Here is a 21921-nt window from a genome sequence, read left to right as displayed (position 1 = left end):
TCCTGCTCTTCCTACTTCTGTACTTTGCAAGAACCTCTTTTCTTTCCTCTACCTCTTACTGAGCACACAATTCTCATTAGTTTATATCTCATTACACTGTCTTATAAAGAGTTAGATATCATGATTAGCCTTATTTTTATTGGTTAAATCTTGTTCCTGATTAGACTGTGTAATCTAATGAAATATCTAGCCCCCAAAAGAAAAGACAAAAGTCAACAAACAATTTAAGTTTTTCCATAAGACATATACCCTAGGATGCCCTAATATCTACCAATTATTTCATCATTTTGTGGAACTCCGTGATACTAACATTTGGTCAGAAAAAGTAAAATAGACTATCAAAATTGTATTCAATATAAGGATTAAAATTTGACAACAGATATTTATATATATTTATATATGTCATATAAAAATAACATAATACTGTATGTTATATATGTTAAATATATATACACACCTGTATATGTTATATAATATCATTTTATATGTTACATGTCATTTATATATGTTATATGTAAATAACATATATTATATATACTATATATTGTGTATATACAGTCATGTGTCATTTAATGACAGGAATACATTCTGAGAGATATTAGGCAATTTCTTCATTGTGTGAACCTCATAGAGTGTACTTACATCGAGTAGGTACATCCTACTAGACATCTACGCCATATGGTATAGCCTATTCCTCCTAGGCTACAAACCTGTGTAGCAGGTACTGTACTCAATATTGTAGCCAATTATAACACAATTGTAAAATTTTTTGTATATAAACGTAGAAAAGGTACAGTAAAAATAGCATATAAATGATTTTTTTAATAGTACACTTATATAAGGCACTTACCATGAATGGAGCTTGCAGGACTGGAAGTTGCTGTGAGTGAGTCAATGAGTGAGTGGTGACTGAATATTAAGGCCTAGGGCCTTAACAACACTATACACTTAAACTACAATAAACTTATAAAGTTTTTTCTTCAATAATGTTATCCTTAGATTACTGTAACTTTTTTACTTTATATACTTTTTTTGACTTTTTGACTCTTTTGTAATAACACAGTCTAAAACACACACTGTGTGCTATACAAGAATATTTTCTTTTTTGTGTAGTCTTATTCTATACACTTTTTTATATTTTTAAAGTTTCTTTTTCACTCTTTAAGTTTTTTGTTAAAAACTAAGGCAAAAGCACATGCATTACTCTAGTCTACACAGGGTCAGGATCATCAATATCCCTTCCTTCTACCATCTCATCTTGTTTCTCTGGGAATTCTTCAGGGGCAATAACAGGAAGTGAAATTGTAATCTCCCATGATAACAATGTCGTCTTCTGAAATACCTCCTAAAGGACCTGTCTAATGCTGTTTTACAGTTAGCTTCTTTTACAAGTAGGAGTACATTCTAAAATAACAAGAAGGCTAGTATAGTAAATACATAAAGCCATAACATATTTATTACCATTATCAAATATTATATGCTGTACATAATTGTATGTGCTATATTTTTATGTGGCTGGCAGTGTAGTAGGTTTGTTGACATCAGCATCACCACAAACCCATGAGTAATGTGTTGCAGTACAGCAGCTATGACATCACTAGGTGAGATAACTTTTTCAGCTTCATTATAAACTTATGGGACCACCACTGTATATGAAGTCCATTGTTGAGCAAAACACCTTTATGTAGCACATGACTGTATGAGAGAAAGAGAAAGAGAGGGAGAGAAAGGAGAGAGAGAGAGAACTTAGAAATAAGACCTCTTCATATGCTTTATAGCTATTCTTGAAGTTCTTCCAGTAAAAAGTAATTGGTCAAAATTGCACTCCTGTGAACAGAAAAAAATAAATAAATACATCTCATTCTAGCCTTTTGAGACATTGCTATCTTCAGAGGAAAAAACATTACAACTGTCATATCCACCTTTCTCAGTGATGGTATTTAACCAAGTGTGCCAGGTTTTGTTAGAAAACTAAAAAACAAACAAGAAATAGAATGGCAAGCTCTTTCTAGTTCTCTGAATTACTAGGTTTTTTTTTTTTTCAAAACTTTAAAGATCCCGAAAAAGAAAAAATACAAACCGAATTGTTAGATTTTCATGTTAGAAATTAGATAAACCCAAGAACAAGGACACCTTTAGCCTAGCCTAGACAAAGATGACTGATAATATTTTAAGGCAAAAAGGTAATGGAAGAAAACATTTCCTATTTTAGCTGAAAAGATAGACTCTAGTCACACCTGCAAGGAAGCAGCAACTCATCTACCTACAATTTCTATTAACAAAAAAGGAAGAAAAATTTCATGCAATTGCAAAACTGGAACATTCCATTTCTTGTTACTTCCCAGGGTTACACTTCCTACTATAAACCATACGACCCTTCCGTCATTTCTTTTTCACAGTAACAAAGACATTTTATTGGTAGAAATCTGAGATATCACACAAACACTGCTTTTGCCTCACTCAGTCCCTGTCTGTCTGGAACTTATACTTTTATGTTTAGTGATTTTACTCCAGTGAATTTGTAGGAACAAGACTTATTTGGAAATGAGGTGCCATTATAAAAGATAAACCAGATGACCTCATTTTGGAAATTCCAGAAGGAGATGAATTCTGATCCATAGTTTTGTGATAGCTTGGATTGATCACTCACTCTGATGCCTTCCCTACCAACATCTCAGACCTTGAATCTGTTCCCAATAGCCTTTTGGCTAAAGAAAGTTTATATCTAAAGCAGATGAAAAAGGCTGAAGCCATAAAGTTCTTCCTCAATCCATCTATGTCTTATTGAAACTAACCCAATATCTATTAATAAAAGAGACTTTTGAAGACCCATCATATTACATACCTCCAAAAAGTACTCAAAGTTTCCTATATTAGCCCTTGTTATGCCTCTTCTGCCCATCAAAAAGGCAAATGAGTGTCGTTACTACCTTGTACAAGATTCATGGGCCATTCATTAACAAGTTTGTACTCCCTCACTCCTTGCAGTTTCCAACCATAATACAATTCAAACATACCTTACCCCTGAGGCAGGTAACTTCAGTGGTAGATCCATGTTCAGCATTTTTCTTTTACCTTTCCATCCAAGCTCGTGATACCTTTTCTATATTTCCTTAGGGAAATAAATAATATACGTGATAGTTAAATTCCTCAGATTTACAGAAATGTTCTATTAGTTTTTGCAAATACTGAGCCAGTACTCCACTCTTATATTATAAATGGATTGTTTTCTGTTCTGTGCTTCAGTTTGAAAGTCTTACAGAATTGATTTCCTCTTTTTTCTGACAAAGATTTTAAAAACAAACTTCAATTTTTTTAGATACAAGTGCATTTTCTAGGCCATGACAATATGCAAAATGGTAAATCTTGTTGCCTCAAAAATTTGAAGTTATTTTTCAGTTTCTCTGACCAATTAATAGTAGAGAACTTAGAGAAAATCTTGTTCTCATAAGACACTGTACAAAGAAATGCTAACATTTTTTAACTTAATGACCCTTTATATATAATCGAATGAAAGCTGAAAAATCTGAGCCTTTGGCTTGGAGAGATTCACAAGAGACTGTCTTCACTAACATTAAGCATTTCCTTCAAAATCCCTTTCCTTGGACTACATAATAACCATAAAACTTTTCTTCTATTTGTATAGAAAACTTAGGACAAGTTAAGAAACTTTGATCTAAAACAGACCGCTAGACATGGCCTTCATCCAGAGCCTTCAGATAAAGACACCTGAATGCAGAAAGCCAAAAACTGCTGCAACTATCTTTGTATCTTTCTCCTCTAAATTTTAATGGCTTTTAATTCCCTCTCTCTGTTAGTTTAGTGTTACTGATTGCCAAGATGAGATTCTACAAGTTATTTCTTCAGTCTTCTTTGTCTAAACACCGAAGATTAAACCTGTCATTTAGATTACACTTGGCACCAATGAGTCCACACTCTAGCTAAAGGTTTAATCAGATAGCTGAGTTTGTACCATTTTCCCTAGGAAACTATAGCCTTGTGCAAAATAATAATACCGCTTTCCTTTCACTATATACTGCTAAAGAGATTTTGAGAATAATTAATATTTAAAAAAATCAAAATAAAAATGTCAAAATCATTGTAGACTATTATTCCCCACAAAGAAGTTGTGTGTTTAACTAAATCTAATGATTAAAAGTACCTGAAAACAGATTTTACAAAAACACCGTAAACTTCCTTCTCTTATTCTTCAGGATTAAATAAAGTTTTTTTCTCTAAACCTTCAGGACAAAATTTGACTATTCATTGCCTTCTACAACCTTATATACTACATTCCCATTTGCCCTGTTGCTAGCCTGATTGCCAACTCTACTAAATGCTCTGACACTTTTAAGTTTAGGAGACAATCTTGTTTTTTCTTTTCTATTTGATTCTTATTAAGTTGAGGAGACAATTTTGATATATGCCTGCAACCAGAAATCACCCCAAAGTTCCTGCTTTTCATAAGAAATTACATTTTTATGACAAAGTGTCATAATTTTTATGATTCCAACCTTATCAAAGCTATGCAGCAATTTTAAAAAGTAAATTTAACATTCATTTGGGAGCTGTTGATCCTAGAAATTCTTAAAAAATACAAACAAAGCCAATTGATTAATTCTTCTTCATACTTAAATATAGACACTGGGTCACATTGTTTGAATATTTTCAATCTCTGGGACCCAAGATTACTAGATAATTCCTACTTATTTGATAGCTATTAAAAACTTATAATTTTTATGAATATTTCGGTTTTGTAATAATCTGACTTAATTCTTTTAAATGATAAAAAATTCTTACTCTTTTTTTTTATCGCAGATACTGAAACCTTAAGTAACTATGGCCCCTACGTAAAAAGGCGGGGATCTAAATTTCCAAGAGAATATTTACTGGAATTTGAAGAAGTTTAAGCCTGAATAAAGATATAACAGACTATGTCTACCAGTGAATAGTGGATAGCTGTTTTGTCTCCCAGTATGCAGCTTTGACAGCCATGCAAAAGCTCAGAAACATAATTTATTATGCCATGATGAAAAGAAACATTAATAACCTAGGCAACCTAAGACTGTAAGACTTGGTAAAAACTCGACAAGCTGTGATGCAATAGAGAAAGACTTTAAATATACTCAGCTCCCAGGGAAGTACACGTGTTGACTTAGGGAAAGAAGAATACACACATCTAACAAGAGATGTATTGGATAGTTTTCAATACAAACAAAAAGGTTAGGAAAACTAATAAGAAATTAGAGGAAAAAATAAGTGTTATGCAAATTTATATCAAATTTCTCTTCTCTACAGATTTAAAATAAGAATGAAATCTATTGTCTTGGCTTAATCAAGACTGTTGACTAAAATGCATTGTCCGAGGCATTCTGATAATTATGATATTAATATTTGATATCTGCATAATTGTTTGCTCTGTTCTCAAAGACTCTTAAGTGCTTCTGCACAGAAACTCATTGGTCAGATAATTTAAATTCAACTACAAAGACAAAAGTTACAAAAAGCCCTGATGTCTACAATCACCAGTGAATCTGTGACCATAATTGATATGAGTGGCATCAATCTAGAATTCTGAACAGGTCTAAATGTGATCAAATTATAGTACCCAGCAACCTGTTGAACAATAGAGGGGAATGTGAGAGACCTTGAAGACATAAAAATTATTCCATTGAAAGTGTTGTATAATATTAACACCTACCTTTATTTGCCCCCATCCTTCTTGGTAGTCTCATGACTTTAATACCTATGTGGCTGGACAAACATTGCTCAAAAAACTGCTATTAAACTACAATTACAAATGTTCCCTTTTTCTGAAAACTGTGTTTGGCCAATCATTCTCCAATCTAGCTGAATTAATTTTGCTTTTTTCTCTTGCTTAAATTCTATTAAATTTCATCTGTCTTCTCTAATTTATACTCCAGCATTTTAAGGGAAGACTTTATTGATTTTCTTCCTAAGAATAATTAATATTTTTATAATATTTATCTTGCCAATTCATGATCATGGTATATACTGCTATTTAATTTAGGTCTATAATTTATCTTAAAATATGTTTGTGGTTTTTAGCGTTGAAGTTTTCCACATTTTTTGTTAGAAGTTTTTCCTTGGTATTTATGCTGTAGTAAATATTATTTTATTTGTAATTTATTTTATTTTTGTTTATTATTATATAAAAATAAAATTAATTTTATACATTGGTCTCTTATTAAAACCTGTTTGCTAAATTTATTTAAATTAACTTATTAATTGTAATATTTATTTTGAAGACTCTTTTGGATTGTCTCTATCCACAAACACGTTGTCTGTAAATACTGAGAAGTTTTTTTTAATTCAAATTATTAATTTTTTTTCTTCTTGTCTTATTGTATTGGTTAGGGCCTCTAATACAGTATTGAAAAATGTTGATAACACTTATATCTATGTAAAAAGAAAATTTAGTAATATATCACTAAATATGGTGTTTGCTATAGTTTTTTTCCAGTATTGTTCAAAAATTAAAGATGCCCTCTTCTAATCCTACTTTGCGCTAAGAATTTTCATCATGAATTAACTTTGAATTTTTTGTCAAATGCTTTAGTACATCTAACAAGATGTTCTAATAATTTTTTCTCCTTTTCTTTCTGTTAACATGGTAAATTTATAGGGTTTTGAATATTAGGCTATTATATACTTGGAATGATCCTGTTTAGTCATGAACTATTCTCCATTCTATATAACACTGGACTTGATAAAATGTTTTTTACAATTTTTGCATCTATGTTTGAAAGATAGATGGGCCCATCATTTTCTTTTTCTCTAATGTTTTTGCAAGTGTTGATTTCAAATTTACGTTGGGTTCATAAGAGAAATTAGAATACATTTCCTCTTTTTCTATATTCTGGAAAGGTCTGCATAAATCTAGTGTTATTTCTTTCTTGAATATGAGGAAAAAATAACTAAGATATTCAGGTTAATAAATTACTTATTAACTTATTTAAATAGATAATTTTGTTCTATTTTATTTTACCTTTTGGATAAATTTTGTTTAAATTTCTATTTTAATTATATTTATTTGTTCAAAATAGTATTTTATCTGACTAATGTCTGTAGCATTGTAGAAATGTCTTTTTTTATTAGTTTCATCCCCCTGACCAGTATTACCAAACTCTTATTAATTTTAACAGTCTTGTTAGAGAAAAATAACTTTTGCTTTTGTTGTTTCTCTCTCATTTTGTTTTGTTTCTATTTTGTTAATGTTTTTCTTATTATTTTTTCTTCCATTTCTTTTGGCATTAATTGGCTTTTTCCCCCTAACTTCTTATAATGTACTTATATATCATTTATTTCAAGCTTTTTTCTCTTAAAGGTTCATTTAAACTTACAAATCTCCTAATATGTACAGTTAAATTCAATTTCTTAAGTTTAGATGTATTGTAATTTTATTATCATTTAATCAAAATTATGTGGTAATTTGTACTGAAAATACATCATTCAGTCATGGGTTTTTAAAAGTTTATTGTTTAATTTCAAACATTTCATGCGTGTTTAGTTACCCTTTATTATTGTTGTCATTATTGATTTTAAAATAAATACACTTAAATCTACATATGGTCAATTTTGGTAAGTATACAATAAATTGAAAGTACTATAAGTTCTATAGGTATAAATTGCAGTATTCTAAGTATCCAAAATTTGGCCTGATTTGTTCACTGTGTTAATCAGATCTTCTGCTTGTCTACTAGTTGTGTTAACAGTGAAATGTGAATGCTGTGAAAGTAGCTTCCACTAAGGTTTTGGACTGCCTTTTTCTTCTTTTGTTCTGTCAAGCTTGGCTTTATGTATTTTTAAGCTATGCTACTCAGTGTTCATAATTAGAATCCTTCTTGAAGGATTTATATTTTTACCATTATTAAATATCCTTCTCTATTTTTAGTAATTCTATTTGCCTTAAAGTTTACTTTCCTGTAATTAATAGCTACAACAGCTTTATTTTAATCTGTGTTTTCATGGTATACTTTGTTTATTTTCATTTTTCTAAGTCTTTCTATATATTTCATCTGCAGTTTTTTATTGTTTTTTAAACTAGTCTAACTAAATTTGTATTTAATTGTTACTACATTTAATTCAGTTACTGATAGTTATGGTAAAAGCTACCATATTTCCTTCGTTTTATATTCCTCAGAATTGTTTTAAATTACTTTGCTGTACTCTATTTTTTCTCACAAATTAGTAAAGTACATTTTTATAACCTTCCCTATTAGCTTTTTAAAATACATCCTTTCATTGTTCACTTAGAGAATACATGCAGATTACATTATTATTGAATAATCACTGTTAAATATAAATTAATATTTCATAATTTTAGGCAATATTATATTCTTCAAAATTTTAATTCCATTTACCACTTCCTGACTTTTTATTTTCTTCATATATTTAATATTAAACATATATGAAAGCTCACAATTACTAAAATCATCTTAAAAAGTAAATAATTATATTTCTGATATTTATTGCATTTTTAGGTTTCTCTATAGAATCATTTATTTTTGCCTAGTGATTTCCCTTTAGTACTTCTTTTTGCATAGGACTGCTATTGACAAATTTAGTTTTGAGTTTGAGTTCATCTTTACTGTTAAATGGTATTTTTTTCTATATATTAAATTCTACTGTGACAATAGTTTTTTTTTTTTTTGAGAAGGAGTCTTGCTCTGTGCCCACGCTGGTGTGCAGTGGGGCGATCTCACTGCAATCTCTGGGTTCCAGTGATTCTCCTGCCTCAGCCTCCTGAGTAGCTGGGATTATAGGTGTCCACCACCATACTTAGCTAATATTTATATATTTTTTTTATTAGAGATGGGGTTTAGCCATGTTGGTCAGGCTGGTCTTGAACTCCTAAACTCAAATGATCCCCCGACTTTGGCCTCCCAGAGTGCTGGGATTACAGGCATGAGCCACTGCACCTGGCAAACTATTTTATTTCAACACCATCCTAACAGGTAGATGTGAATATTGAAGTTAAAGAGAAGATGTAAATATTGAAGTTATTCAATGGAAATAAACATGGAAATAAAGAAAATTAATACTATAACAAGAATTTTTAATCAAGGTAGATCAAATCCATAATGTGTAATAAACTATCTTAATTGTTTGCATTGAAAATTAATGAGTGACATTCCAACTTTAATTTGTTTATATGATCTCTTACCCTATTTGGAGAGGTCTTTAGGCTGCCTTTAATTAGCCTTTGGCATAGCCAGGAGTCTTAAATGATTGCACCATGAGTAGAAATTATAAATTTTACCATGGGTCAGAAACTAGGAAACATCATTTTAAAAATTTTAATTAGAACATTTTCTCTTTTGAAATAGCTGTAGGCCAGAAATTTTCTGTGGATATCCAGAGATGTGCTGAAAGTAGACCTTCATTTGTCTTTAATAGCTACAAACAATGCCAATTCTGAACAAAGAATGTCTTGTTATCTTTGAGTTGTTTGAATTTTTAATTCATAGGGATGTAAAAGGATAACTTTGAGTTTAATTGATAGGATCTCAAGTTATGTTTGTGTTATTTCAGAATTGAACATATAGGGACTTAAAAGGAATGTAAAACTCTGACCATTTTCTTTTTCTTCAACTCCTGAAATCTCATTCTCAATGTGATTTTTAACAAAGGTTTAAAAACTGCCACATTTTATCCAGAATCTACAATGAACTCAAACAAATTTACAAGAAAAAAAAAACAACCCCATCAAAAAGTGGGCAAAGGACATGAACGGATACTTCTCAAAAGACATTTATGCAGCCAAAAAACACATGAAAAAATGCTCATCATCACTGGCCATCAGAGAAATGCAAATCAAAACCACAATGAGATACCATCTCACACCAGTTAGAATGGCCATCATTAAAAAGTCAGGAAAAAACAAGTGCTGGAGAGGATGTGGAGAAATAGGAACACTTTTACACTGTTGGTGGGACTGTAAACTAGTTCAACCATGGTGGAAGTCAGTGTGGCGATTCCTCAGGGATCTAGAACTAGAAATACCATTTGACCCAGCCATCCCATTACTGGGTATATACCCAAAGGACTATAAATTATGCTGCTGTAAAGACACATGCACACGTATGTTTATTGCGGCACTATTCACAATAGCAAAGACTTGGAACCAACCCAAATGTCCAAAAACAATAGACTGGATTAAGAAAATGTGGCACATATACACCATGGAATACTATGCAGCCATAAAAATGATGAGTTCATGTCCTTTGTAGGGACATGGATGAAACTGGAAACCATCATTCTCAGCAAACTATCGCAAGGACAAAAAACCAAACACTGCATGTTCTCACTCATAGGTGGGAATTGAACAATGAGAACACATGGACACAGGAAGGGGAACCTCACACTCCGGGGACTGTTGTGGGGTGCAGGGGGTGGGGAGGGACAGCATTAGGAGATATACCTAATGCTAAATGACGAGTTAATGGGTGCTGCACACCAACATGGCACATGAATACATATGTAACAAACCTGCACGTTGTGCACATGTACCCTAAAACTTAAGTATAATAATAATAAATATTAAAAAAAAGAAAAAGAGACCATCCTTAATGTGGGTAGATGACAAAATACCTTGGAAATTTGAAAATCATTAAATTATCTAGGCAACCTCCAGTTAGAGGAGATTACCTAAATCTTGCCATGATTATTGTCAGATATAAGTTGATTGAATCATAATTTCAAAAAATATAAATTATAGAAACTCAGAATGATCATTTGGAAATAACCTAAAAAACAAGTACATCTCAGTTGTTTTGTAACTGGAGAAAAACAAAAATCAAAAAACTGAAGCTGAATTCTTCAAAGATTTGGCTAAATTTATGTCTCCAAAATTAGATCCGACTTACGCCTACATCCTGGGTCCTCTCACAGCAAGTTACGCTCTTTAAGTATATCTATTTTATTATATATAATTATATAAGAGTGGAATACTTCAGAGTTCCTCTAATATATGATTATTTTTAAGTTAAAGGAGTATAAGATCCCAATGCCTCTCAGCAAACCTGTAGTGTGAGTGATTATTTGTGTCAAAGTAAGACTTTTCACAGACAATGTCTTAGGTTGCTCCCTAAAAACATACTGAAAGATTATTTTTCTAAAACTTTATTATAAGAAATATATCAATCTTTGGAAAAGCAAAAGAAACAAATGTATAATATATGTTGGTCTTGAAGGTAACCAAAAACAAAACACAAACAAGCAGAAAAACTCATAGCATCAATTGTCCTAAAAGGTAACTAACAAATAAAGCTCCATAATTACTAGTTATATCTTTAAGATGTTTTAAAAAACAGAAAGATACGGGAAATCATAAAATTAATCTACTATTCATAACTGAAAACTAATTGTACATAATTTTTATATAAGTCTGTTAAAGTAACGTATGACTTAACTCTCTTTTTTATCTTACCAGACCATCTAAATTCATGGGGATTTTTCTATACAAAATCCTGACTACTTCAGGAAGTTTTAATAAAATATTTTAAAACATTTTAAATGAAGGCTATCAAAGGCCTCTATATCTCTCTATACAAATGGAAGGATGTATAAAAAGAGATGGAGAGAACTAAACGTAAATTTTCAGACTTTGCTTTTACCCAGTTCAAAACAACTCCATGTGATTGTATCTTTAACCAGAACACCTAATGCTTCCCATCAGATTAGTGCTCAATTATGTCAAAGTGCACTGAGTACTCATTTTAAAATAGATGTTTATTATCAGAGCTACAGAGACAACACGAGGAAATGGATACAAGAGAAAACAAATCTAGACATTTATTTTTACTGGTATACACAAAGAAGAAGAAGGCTCAGAATTCAGCTGCACAGAATATTTTTTTCTTCATGACAGCAAAACTCTTTGTTAAATGTTTTGAATATAAAAGTCAAGTTGATAAATGCTAAGGATTCTTTCTGCCCCATAGCTACAATAACTAGTCAATTGTTAAAACTACAAATGATTTCTACATTTCCTCTTGAAAGGTAGTTCCTATAGGAGTTATTGAAGTGGGATATACTAAATCTAAGTTTATGTTCAATGCCCTGCGGTAATGTAGGGGTTTTTAGCCTTTTTGAGAGGGAAGGGTACTGTGGTTGAGTTTGGTTAGAATTGCTCTAGAAATTTTCGATTACAATACTTTAAAGGGGAGCATTATACTGCAGGATTCTTTAACTCAACATATTGGAAGATTTATTTCACAGTGTTGTGTGTAACTGCCAAATAAGTACACTGCTAAACGCTTATTACTTTTCCTTAAGAAAGTAATCGTAGAGTAGCTAAAGAATTTGTGGGTCTCATCGAGACTAGAGATAAAACCAATTGGTTCAGAAAAACACCTCTTTGAACTTGTTGTAATAGAGTGCTCAAACAATTCTCACATAAAATATATGGATTGTAATTATGTTGATAATATCTCCACAGAGGTAGGAAATGCAGTTCTATATTTTAGGTTAACACATCATAGAGATAACAAATGAGACATAATATTGGACTGGATATGAACATGGGTCAGTATTAATTCACCATTAGTTTAATAAACAGGAGTGTCTTTAATAATCGTTCTTGTTAAAATTATAATTCCAGGAACAAAAATCTAGCAAAATTCCAGAAAATTTATAAAATCTTTTGGAAAATGAACAATATGATATTTTGTTTGCTGTTTGTATTTTTGTTTTTAAACAATCCATATAAAATAATAAGTAACCAATTAACCTAATTGTAATAAAATTCTGAAGGGATGTTATTTCATAATCAACAATTCCAAAGACACTTTTGTTCTATCATTTTATACTGTCGTATGGTTACTTCCTTTGTAGATATGTATTCCATAGATGCCAAAATAATAAGTTTGAGTTTGTGATTTATAAATAAAATAGCATATGTATAATAGCACATCCTCCAGATAGTTTCATTTACCAGACTAGACAACTAGCATTTATTAAGCAGCTACTGTGTGCCTGCTCTGTGCTTGCTTTTAAAAATATTACTGCATTCAATTTTCCTTACAATTTCTGTAAGTATTATATAATAATATTCCCACTGTTTTGGATAGAGTAACTGAACTTCAGGAGGTTAATTATCTTACTCAAATAAGTAGAAAGGTTTAGAGACTAATTTTCATCTAAGACTTCCTAAAACTACAATTGTTACACTTTTTTCCTAAGAGAACAAAGACCTTTTGGAAGCGGTGGCCTTCAAAGTGAGTCTGCAGCACCACTTTCCTAGCAAAAGCAATTACTTGCTAGAGTTTGGTCCATATATAGAACAAACCTAGAATAAATTATTTATTTAAACTGATAAGTTTCTGTCTTAATTTGCTTCCACAAAAATGTTATTATGAGTACTTGGCTTAAAAAGAAAAGAGTGTTGTCCATCTAACTCGAATTTCAATTTATTCTTCTCTAAAAATGTTCAATGTCTGTCACAGGTTTCTCCCTAAATAATTGAATTTAGGAAGGTGAATAATAAAGTGAACTAAAAGAAAAAGTAGGCCAGATTAATCTCTTTAGAACTTTATATTCTGTTAACAGGGGCGGATGAAATACCAGAATTCCCTGAAGCAAATAATAAAGTTTCAAAACACTTGAATTTTTTAGGGAGAAGGGGGGAGACACAAAGCTCAGTGTTTTAGCTTCCTCAGTTGTTCCTTTTTGATGTGGTAAGATACAGTGCCTGTATCCACTCAATAGAGATAGAAAAAGAATTTAATAAAATTTAACACCCCTTCATGATAAAAAAAAAAAAATCTCAACAAAGTAGGCATAGAAAGACCATACCTAGGTTGGGTGCAGTGGCTCATGCCTATAATCCTAGCACTTTGGGAAGCCAAGGTGGGTGGATTGGTTGAGTCCAGGAGTTTGAGACCAGCCTGGACAACGTGGCAAGACTTCATTTCTTAAAAAAAAAAAAGAAAAGAAAAGAAAAAAAAGAAAAGAAAAGAAAGATTACACCACAAAATAATAAAAGCCATGTATGAAAAACAACTCACAGCCAAATCATACTGAATGGTGAAAAGTTGAAAATATTCCCTGGCGAACTAAGAAAAGACAAGTATGCCCACTTTCACGACTTGCATTCAACATAGTACTAGAAGTCCTAGCTAGAGCAGTCAGGCAAGAGAAGGAAGTAAAGTAAATTCAAGGTGGAAAACAGAAAGTCAAACTATCAGTGTTTGTTGATGATATGATTGCATACCTAGAGAATCCTAAATACTCCTCCAAAAGACTCCCAGATTTGATCAATAAATTCAGTAAAGTTTCAGATTACAAAATCAATGTATGCAAGTTATTAGCACTGTTACTGTAATGACCAAGCTGAGAATTAAATCAAGAACTCAATCCCTTTTAGAATAGCTGAAGAAAAACAGTAAAATATCTAGGAATATACATAACCAAGGAGGTAAAAGATCTCTACAAGGAAAATTACAAAACACTGCTGAAAGAAATCAGGGATGACACAAACAAGTGGAAACACATTCTATGCTCATAGATTGGAAGAATCAATGTTGTGAAACAGATCATACTGACCAAAGCAATCTACAAATTCAATGCAATTGCCATCAAAATACCAACATTGTTAATCACAGAATTATAAAAAATAATCCTAAAATTAATACGGAACCAAAAAGAGCCTGAATAGCCAAGGCAATCCTAAGCAAAAAGAACGAACCTGGAAGCATCACATCAACATTACTGGACTTCAAGTTATACTATAAGACTATAGAGATATAAAAACAGCATGGTCCTAACATAAAAGTAGACACATAGACCAATGGAACAGAATAGAGAGCTCAGAAATAAAGCCAAATAATTATAACCAACTGATCTTCAACAAAGCATACAAAAACATACACTGGGGAAAGGACACTCTATTTAATAAATGGTGCTGGAAAAATTGGCTAGTCACATGTAGAAGAATGAAAGTGGATCCTTATCTCTCATCTTATAAAAAAAACTAACTCAAGATGGATCAAAGACTTAAATCTTGCCATCATATATGATTTTGGAAAATTTTAGTTCTTTTTATATCATAAGCAATTAATAAATTCTGATTGAATATCTGATTGATACAAATTTTATAAAGAATATTATATTCAAAGGCAGGGGTTACATTATCTTTGTATCTTCTATAATGTCTCACATATACAAGGTATTCAAGAAATATTTGGTAAAATGAAGTATATTTTATTGTTTCATATTTTATATTATTTGCAATTAGCTTTTCTAATGCCTTGATAAATACATCAAGTTATTTAATGTTTGATTATATATTTAATTAAATATATTATATACTTCTAAAATATAATTCATATGTTTGACAATATATTAAAGAAGAACATGCATAGAATGTGTAATAATTTTTACCATAAACAACTGAATGTCAATGTTTATTGATTTAGTCTTAATCATATACAACCTTTTCCACTCTGAAACCATCTGTACTTTTTCATATATTTTTAAACAAACTTAATACTTCCAGAAACGTTGCTGCTGAATTCAGCTATTTTGTCCTATTTTTACCTCCATTATTGTTTTAACTTGCTTTCTATTATCCTTCGGTCCCTGCATCCTTATTTTATATGTATGAGTTTGTTTTTTCTTCTAGAGTAAGTTTCAAAAATTCCAGCAAACTGAGTAGTCTGTTGTACCTTATGGTTCTAAACCATTGTTGTTTGTATTTACTAATTTTTCCATTATCTTTTAGGCATTTCATCATTGTTTCACAATCTAAATGCTGGTTTTGTTTGCACCACATTTTTTTTTTCTCTAAGCACGCTATCCTGGACAGAAGTTCTGCAATTTGTTGTTGTTTTGTTTTTCATCCTTGAAGTTCAGTTAAATTTGGGATTAAACAAAAAGATCAAATGTGAATACAGAAAATCATGCAAATAGAATTATTGTGTAGGATAAAATGTTTTTTTTTAAATATTGGTTTCTTGCTTTGTTTATATTAAGAATATATTTATTGCGGCACTATTCACAATAGCAAAGACTTGGAACCAACCCAAATGTCCATCAATGATACACTGGATTAAGAAAATGTGGCACATATACACCATGGAATACTATGTAGCCATGAAAGATGATGAGTTCATGTCCTTTGTAGGGACATGGATGAAGCTGGAAACCATCATTCTCAGCAAACCACTGCAAGGACAAAAAACCAAACACCACATGTTCTCACTCATAGGTGGGAATTGAACAATGAGAACACTTGGACACAGGAAGGGGAACATCAAACACCGGGGCCTGTTGTGGAGTGAGGGGAGAGGGGAGGAATAGCATTAGGAGATATACCTAATGTAAATGACGAGTTAATGGGTGCAGCACACCAACATGGCACATGTATACATATGTAACAAACCTGCACGTTGTGCATATGTACCCTAGAACTTAAAGTATAATAAAAAATATATATAAAAAATAAAAATAAAAAATACACTCTAGAAATGTACATTATCATGACTGTCCCCAATATTGTATACTAGCTTCTAAATTTAAACCAGAGAGCCTGCTTCCTTTTGTTACTTCCTTTTGACATGCAGTCTTCCTTCTTACCTTTTTAAGAATGACACCACTTCCTGTGACCAGGCAGAAGGGTAAGTTACAACAGTCGTCTCAAATATGTGTACAATTTCCTTGCTGGAAGTACTGGAGCAAATATGATATGGTCTCTTAAGGGAGAAAAGAAGTAAAAGTCTTCATTTGTATAGGGCAAAAGAAAAAAAAAATTGTTTCCAAATGTTTCCAAGCTAAACTTTCAATCAATAAAATACCTATATCAACTTCTAAAAAAAAAAAAAAGGATTATATATTTAGCCAATTTAAGAGAATGTGTATGTTACACACTATTGAGGGAATATAGTTGAAAAATAAAATTTCCTCTCAGCCTAGAAAACTGCTCCACAAAGGTAGAAGAAAAAGACAATTTTTCTTTTCTTTTTCGTTTTAATTGAAGAAGCATTGAAGCAGAATATGGTGTGTATCACAGGCAATCTGCTAGGAGATTATAAAGAAACAAAAAAAACTCACTCTTCTATGTAGCTAAGCAGATTCAACCCATTGCATACATGGTCTCAGAACAAATGATAACTCATCGTCAAATAAGAGGACTTGACAACACTATTTATCACACATAGCTCATCGTAAATTCATCTGGTAATTGGGATGACCATTTCTGTTAGCTAAATGGTTTTCTTCAAAGTAAGAACAAATTTCTCATGATTTTATGTTAGGAAGTTGTTTTGAAGCAAGGAACTCTTTTGAGTTAGGTCCTACTCTCCCACAAAAAATGGGAAGATAGAAGCACTTTTCTTGATGATTATATTTCAGAAATCGTGCCCAGGTCCTTTAAAAAGACATTCTTGGTCTGTACAGCTAGCAACAAGCTTATTTAGGTTTTTAAAATATTTATGTGCATCTCAAAGGGACAGAGAAAGGATTTGTAATTGCAAGTATTTTTTAATAAAATGATTTGAAAGAAAAGAGGAAGATAGAGGAGTCTCTCATAATTACGAGAAAATTCCCCTCTCCACCCCCAATTTGTATTCATCGTTACAATACCCTTGGGCTATATATGATTCTTTCCAACAAAAATTTGCAATGAGTTAGGGATATGTGAAAAATTTTTGAAATAATCTCCTGTCTGAAGGATGAAGAATATTTTTTGATTCTCCTTTACTTTTCCCTCCATTTGGCTTATAATCTAACTGAGGAATGAGAGATTCTTCCTGCATCTATTCCACATTTGCAGGGGAATATCTGTTGAATGAATTGATGAAGACAACTTTAGCAATATTTTCATGCACACACTCAACAAGACTCTATTTGGTGCTGGTAGATTGTCTTCTTTATTCTGACGTTTTTAAATCTCTTTTAAATGAGTTCATTCTAAGGAAAGACATATTTATATACTTAACTATATAAATCATTTAAAAATGTATTGGTCTCAATTCTTCAAATATTTCTATTCTACAAATAATAACTAGAGCACTTTTTGTACAAAGGATTGTTCTAGATTGCATGAACATAGTATTTCTTGCCATTGTTAACTAAGATATCTCACATTCTTCAGAAGTTGGAAACAGATGCCTTTTTAAAAAGTCATATATACAAAAAAGAAACAAAGAAATTTGAGTATACATAAAAAGCCTATTTTTAAGTTAAGAGCCAAGACAGATGATCTTTTAAAAACCTCTTAACTGAAACATCTTTTTATTAATACAATCATTGTACAAGAGTTAATTTCTTTTCCCTGAAAACCATCTAACATTTGTCCTATTCAGGTTTTTTTGTTCTTTTTCTTTGGTGAAATTATACTTTTCAGTGACCACAGTCAATTGCCATCACTACTTCCAGATATATTTGGAACAATTGATGAAAAATATTTTACCACAATAGACGTTTTGATTCTGACAGCACATGCATTGTGAGCCTTTAATTTACTCAGTCAAATCCTACAGGACAGAGAAAATCCACATAGCATTGACATATTTATTGAGACACTCTTCTACTGTAGTTTGGGGATATTTTAATTTTAGAAATTGATTAATTTATATAATTTAGATTCTTCACTGGAAAATCTTATATTGAGACATTCTATGTGTAAAATTTAATTCTTCCATACAGTCACTCTCTTTTTCATCTCACCTCTTTTCCTCTCTGCTTTCCCTATCTCACTCTTTCATTCAACCACTGAAACATTTAAAAATAAAACAAGACCTTAATGTATCAAAGGAAACCACATGTTTTCCATGGGTTATTTATGAGGAGTATTATGAGATTTCTGTGTTCTCTGTGGTTCTCTCTTGCCACAGTTTGAGCTTTCATCATTACTTAATTCACAGATTTAAGTGGATTTCATTTTCTTTGATCACCAATTTTTTTATTATTTATTACTTAATATTAATTGTATTTGTTTATTGAATTATGAAAAATATTTTTAACAAAGTTATTTATCTTATTAAAATGAATCAATTTGGGTGACATTGCCATTATTGTGATAACAGTGAAATTAATTGCAATAATCATTTCTCTAATTAAAAATCAAAATCTAATGTTGAAAACCATTAAAAACACAGTAGAAACTCTGATATTTAAAAAGAGTAAGCCCTAGAAGTCTCAAGTAATTTATAAAAGAATGCAGTTAGTTGATGAAAACAGTATGCTAAAACATAATTTAAAAATACATAGCAAGTCTCAAATCAGATTAGATGGATAATTTTTTAAATCGTTGGCTAAAGTTAATTGTTTTGTTCTCCTTAAAGAAAGTACTAGCATGTTCGAAAGCAATACAAAACAGAAACATTATCATATTTAAATTCAACCTCTCTGTAGCAATATTTGCGAGATTATAGACTTTTCAAGCTAAGTGCATCAATCAATCACCAGAGAGCAGTAGCCATCGTTAACATTGGCTTTTATGAGATATATTCTCTCCTACATTCAGAGGCAACAAGCTAGGCAGAAAGAGATAGGCAACTGAACAAAAATATTAAATATTTATGATTTAAAATTCCCATATTGTCCAAGACTTTTAAGCTGATGCCTTTTAGTAAAGACTCATGATTTCTTTAGCCATCAAAATGTCTCTTTCTCTGGGATTTACTATCACAGGAGTTTAAAAGAAAAATAACCTTTCCTTTGTCACCTGATGTTAGTTAAAGTTCCTACTTTAGTGTACTCCAAAATTAAATACTAAGCACAAAATTCTACTGTGGTTAATAAGTGTAATTGATCACACAAAATAAAAAGAAATATGAATTCTATATGACAAAACCAGATAATTTCCCATGTGATCAGTCTTAAGAAAGGTTTGAGAATTTCTATGCTTGTGATATTAGAAGCTGTTGTTTTCAAATTTTACCTTACATCAGAATCACTGGGAAAGTTATTAAAACTTAGAATCCTGGACCTCATTCCCAGAAGTTCTAATTCAGTAGGTCTGGGCAGTAATTTGCTTTTCTGACAAGTTTCTAGGTGATGCTGATGCTGCTGGTCTGGAAACCAGTCTTTGAAGATCATCTAGGATTAGAAACTAGGTGACTTATATTGAAGTATCACTTGCATAACAATCTCACTATTAGTAAATAATAATAAAAGTTTCATAAAATTTATTTTATTCATATCTTACATTAATTGAAGAACAGCACTTGCCTACGTTAAGAATTTTATTGTTTTCATTTGACGTGGCTTTGTGGAAAAATTACAGAAAAAATGTGGAAAATAAAGTCTATTTTGGGGATAACTATGGATTTATGTTATATATTTTAGGGTGCTAAGTGGTATTAAGGTTGTAGGGAAAAAATCATGTTTAATGTAGTTGATAGGTTTGGTATTAAAGGAAGGAAGATTGTAAAGAGTTTAGTGAACATGCCAGTTCCCAGTATTATAGAGCTTTATGTCCTGAAAGACAAGGGTCAACACATTCCTCACCTTTGCTTTTATGATTTATTTATTTTTCTTTTTTTTTTCTGGAACAAAAAGCATGAACTACATTTGAAGGGCCCTATATGATATAAAAACAGAACTAAATGAGAAATTTCAAAAGCCTTTTAGTTGTTATTCCAAGGAAACTGTTCTCAACAAGAAACCACAATGTCATATTTAATCAACAATGAACAGAAAAGTTGCAAGACCAGAACAAATAAAGGAATAATCTTGCTTAATGAAACCAGTTTATCTCCCTTATTATGAATACCATATTTCTATAGATATTCCAAAGATATCCTGGGCTTAGAAAGTAGAGTCAAAAATTAACAGTAATTTACAAGGAAACAAACGACCCTTAAAAAAGACCTTTTAGTGGTTTCATTTCCCACTCTTCACCAAAGCATCTCTATTTTTTTATTAGCATTCTAATTTTGACTTTTTTTTGGCATAATAGTTTGATAATAATTATGTAGAAATGTATCCATTTATAAAATCTCTAATCTTGCTTTACAAGCGAGAATCTAAAAAATCTATGCAAAAACTCTACATAATTGATTACATACGATGTGTACTGTGAAAAAGCACACAGGAGATCCCTTATGAATTAATAACTGGTTTCCTTAACTTTAAAATTGTTTTCCCGGCTGGGCGTTATGGCTCATACCTGTAATCCCAGCACTTTGGGAGGTCAAGGCAGGCAGATCACTTGAGCTCAGAAGTTCGAGACCAGCCTGGCCAGCCTGGTGAAATCCCGTCACTACTAAAAATACAAAAATTAGCTGGTCTTGGTGGTGCACGCCTGTATCCCCAGCTACTTGGAGGCTGAAGCACGAGAATCACTTGAACCCAGGAGGCAGAGGTTGCAGTGAGCCAAGACTGGGCCACTGCACTCCAGCCTGGGTGACAGAGCAAGACTCTGTCTCAAAAAACAAACAAAAAAAAAACAAGCGATAGCAACCTACATTTTTCTCTTTCCAGAAGGCAGTTGCTTCAATGCAATTTGCTGAATAGTCTATCCTTTCTTCATTTATTTTTTTCAATTTACCAAGAGCCCATACATTTGGAAAACATGAGCAATGTTTAACAAAGTAGAAAATAACCCATACTCAATGATTTATGGTAAAAACATACAACTCCTGTTTGTTTTCCTTTACAGAACTGTCTTAGACAATCCTAAATTTTTACACTTTTGGAAGAATTGTAGAATCAATTCATCAAGATTTCTCCCATCAAAAAACTACTTGGATTTTTAAATATAACTGTATTATCTGTATATTTTAATTTGGAGAATTTAACATTTCCAAATTGAGCCTTAACACTCAAAAACATGAACATCTCTTCATTTATTCAAATATTATTTATATCTTTCAATAATGCCTCACAATTTTCTCTCTAGAACTCTTTTATTTCACTGAACAGCTTTAAACTATTGTTTATTATATTTAGTTA

At 31.4% G+C, this 21921-nt stretch overlaps 1 long non-coding RNA gene across 4 annotated transcripts in view; it reads right to left on the bottom strand.

Moving 5' to 3' along the window:
* LOC134732953 (uncharacterized) overlaps window positions 1–21921 on the bottom strand; it is a 473617-nt gene that overhangs the window by 78830 nt on the left and 372866 nt on the right. For 2 of the 4 annotated variants that reach the window (XR_010116489.1, XR_010116492.1), the window contains 3 exons: window positions 16600–16715; window positions 3023–3112; window positions 856–1695 (listed from right to left, as the gene is read on the bottom strand). This is a non-coding gene — a long non-coding RNA (uncharacterized lncRNA). Of the gene's footprint in view, window positions 1–855; window positions 1696–3022; window positions 3113–13818; window positions 13937–16599; window positions 16716–21921 lie in introns of those variants that run through there. The other 2 variants (XR_010116491.1, XR_010116490.1) reach the window with 2 other exon arrangements.

This window comes from Symphalangus syndactylus, chromosome 17, assembly GCF_028878055.3.
Source record: "Symphalangus syndactylus isolate Jambi chromosome 17, NHGRI_mSymSyn1-v2.1_pri, whole genome shotgun sequence".
Lineage (NCBI taxonomy): Eukaryota > Metazoa > Chordata > Mammalia > Primates > Hylobatidae > Symphalangus > Symphalangus syndactylus.
The sequence above is the reverse complement of the archived record's forward strand: the minus strand, read 5'-3'. Positions and strand labels throughout refer to the sequence as shown.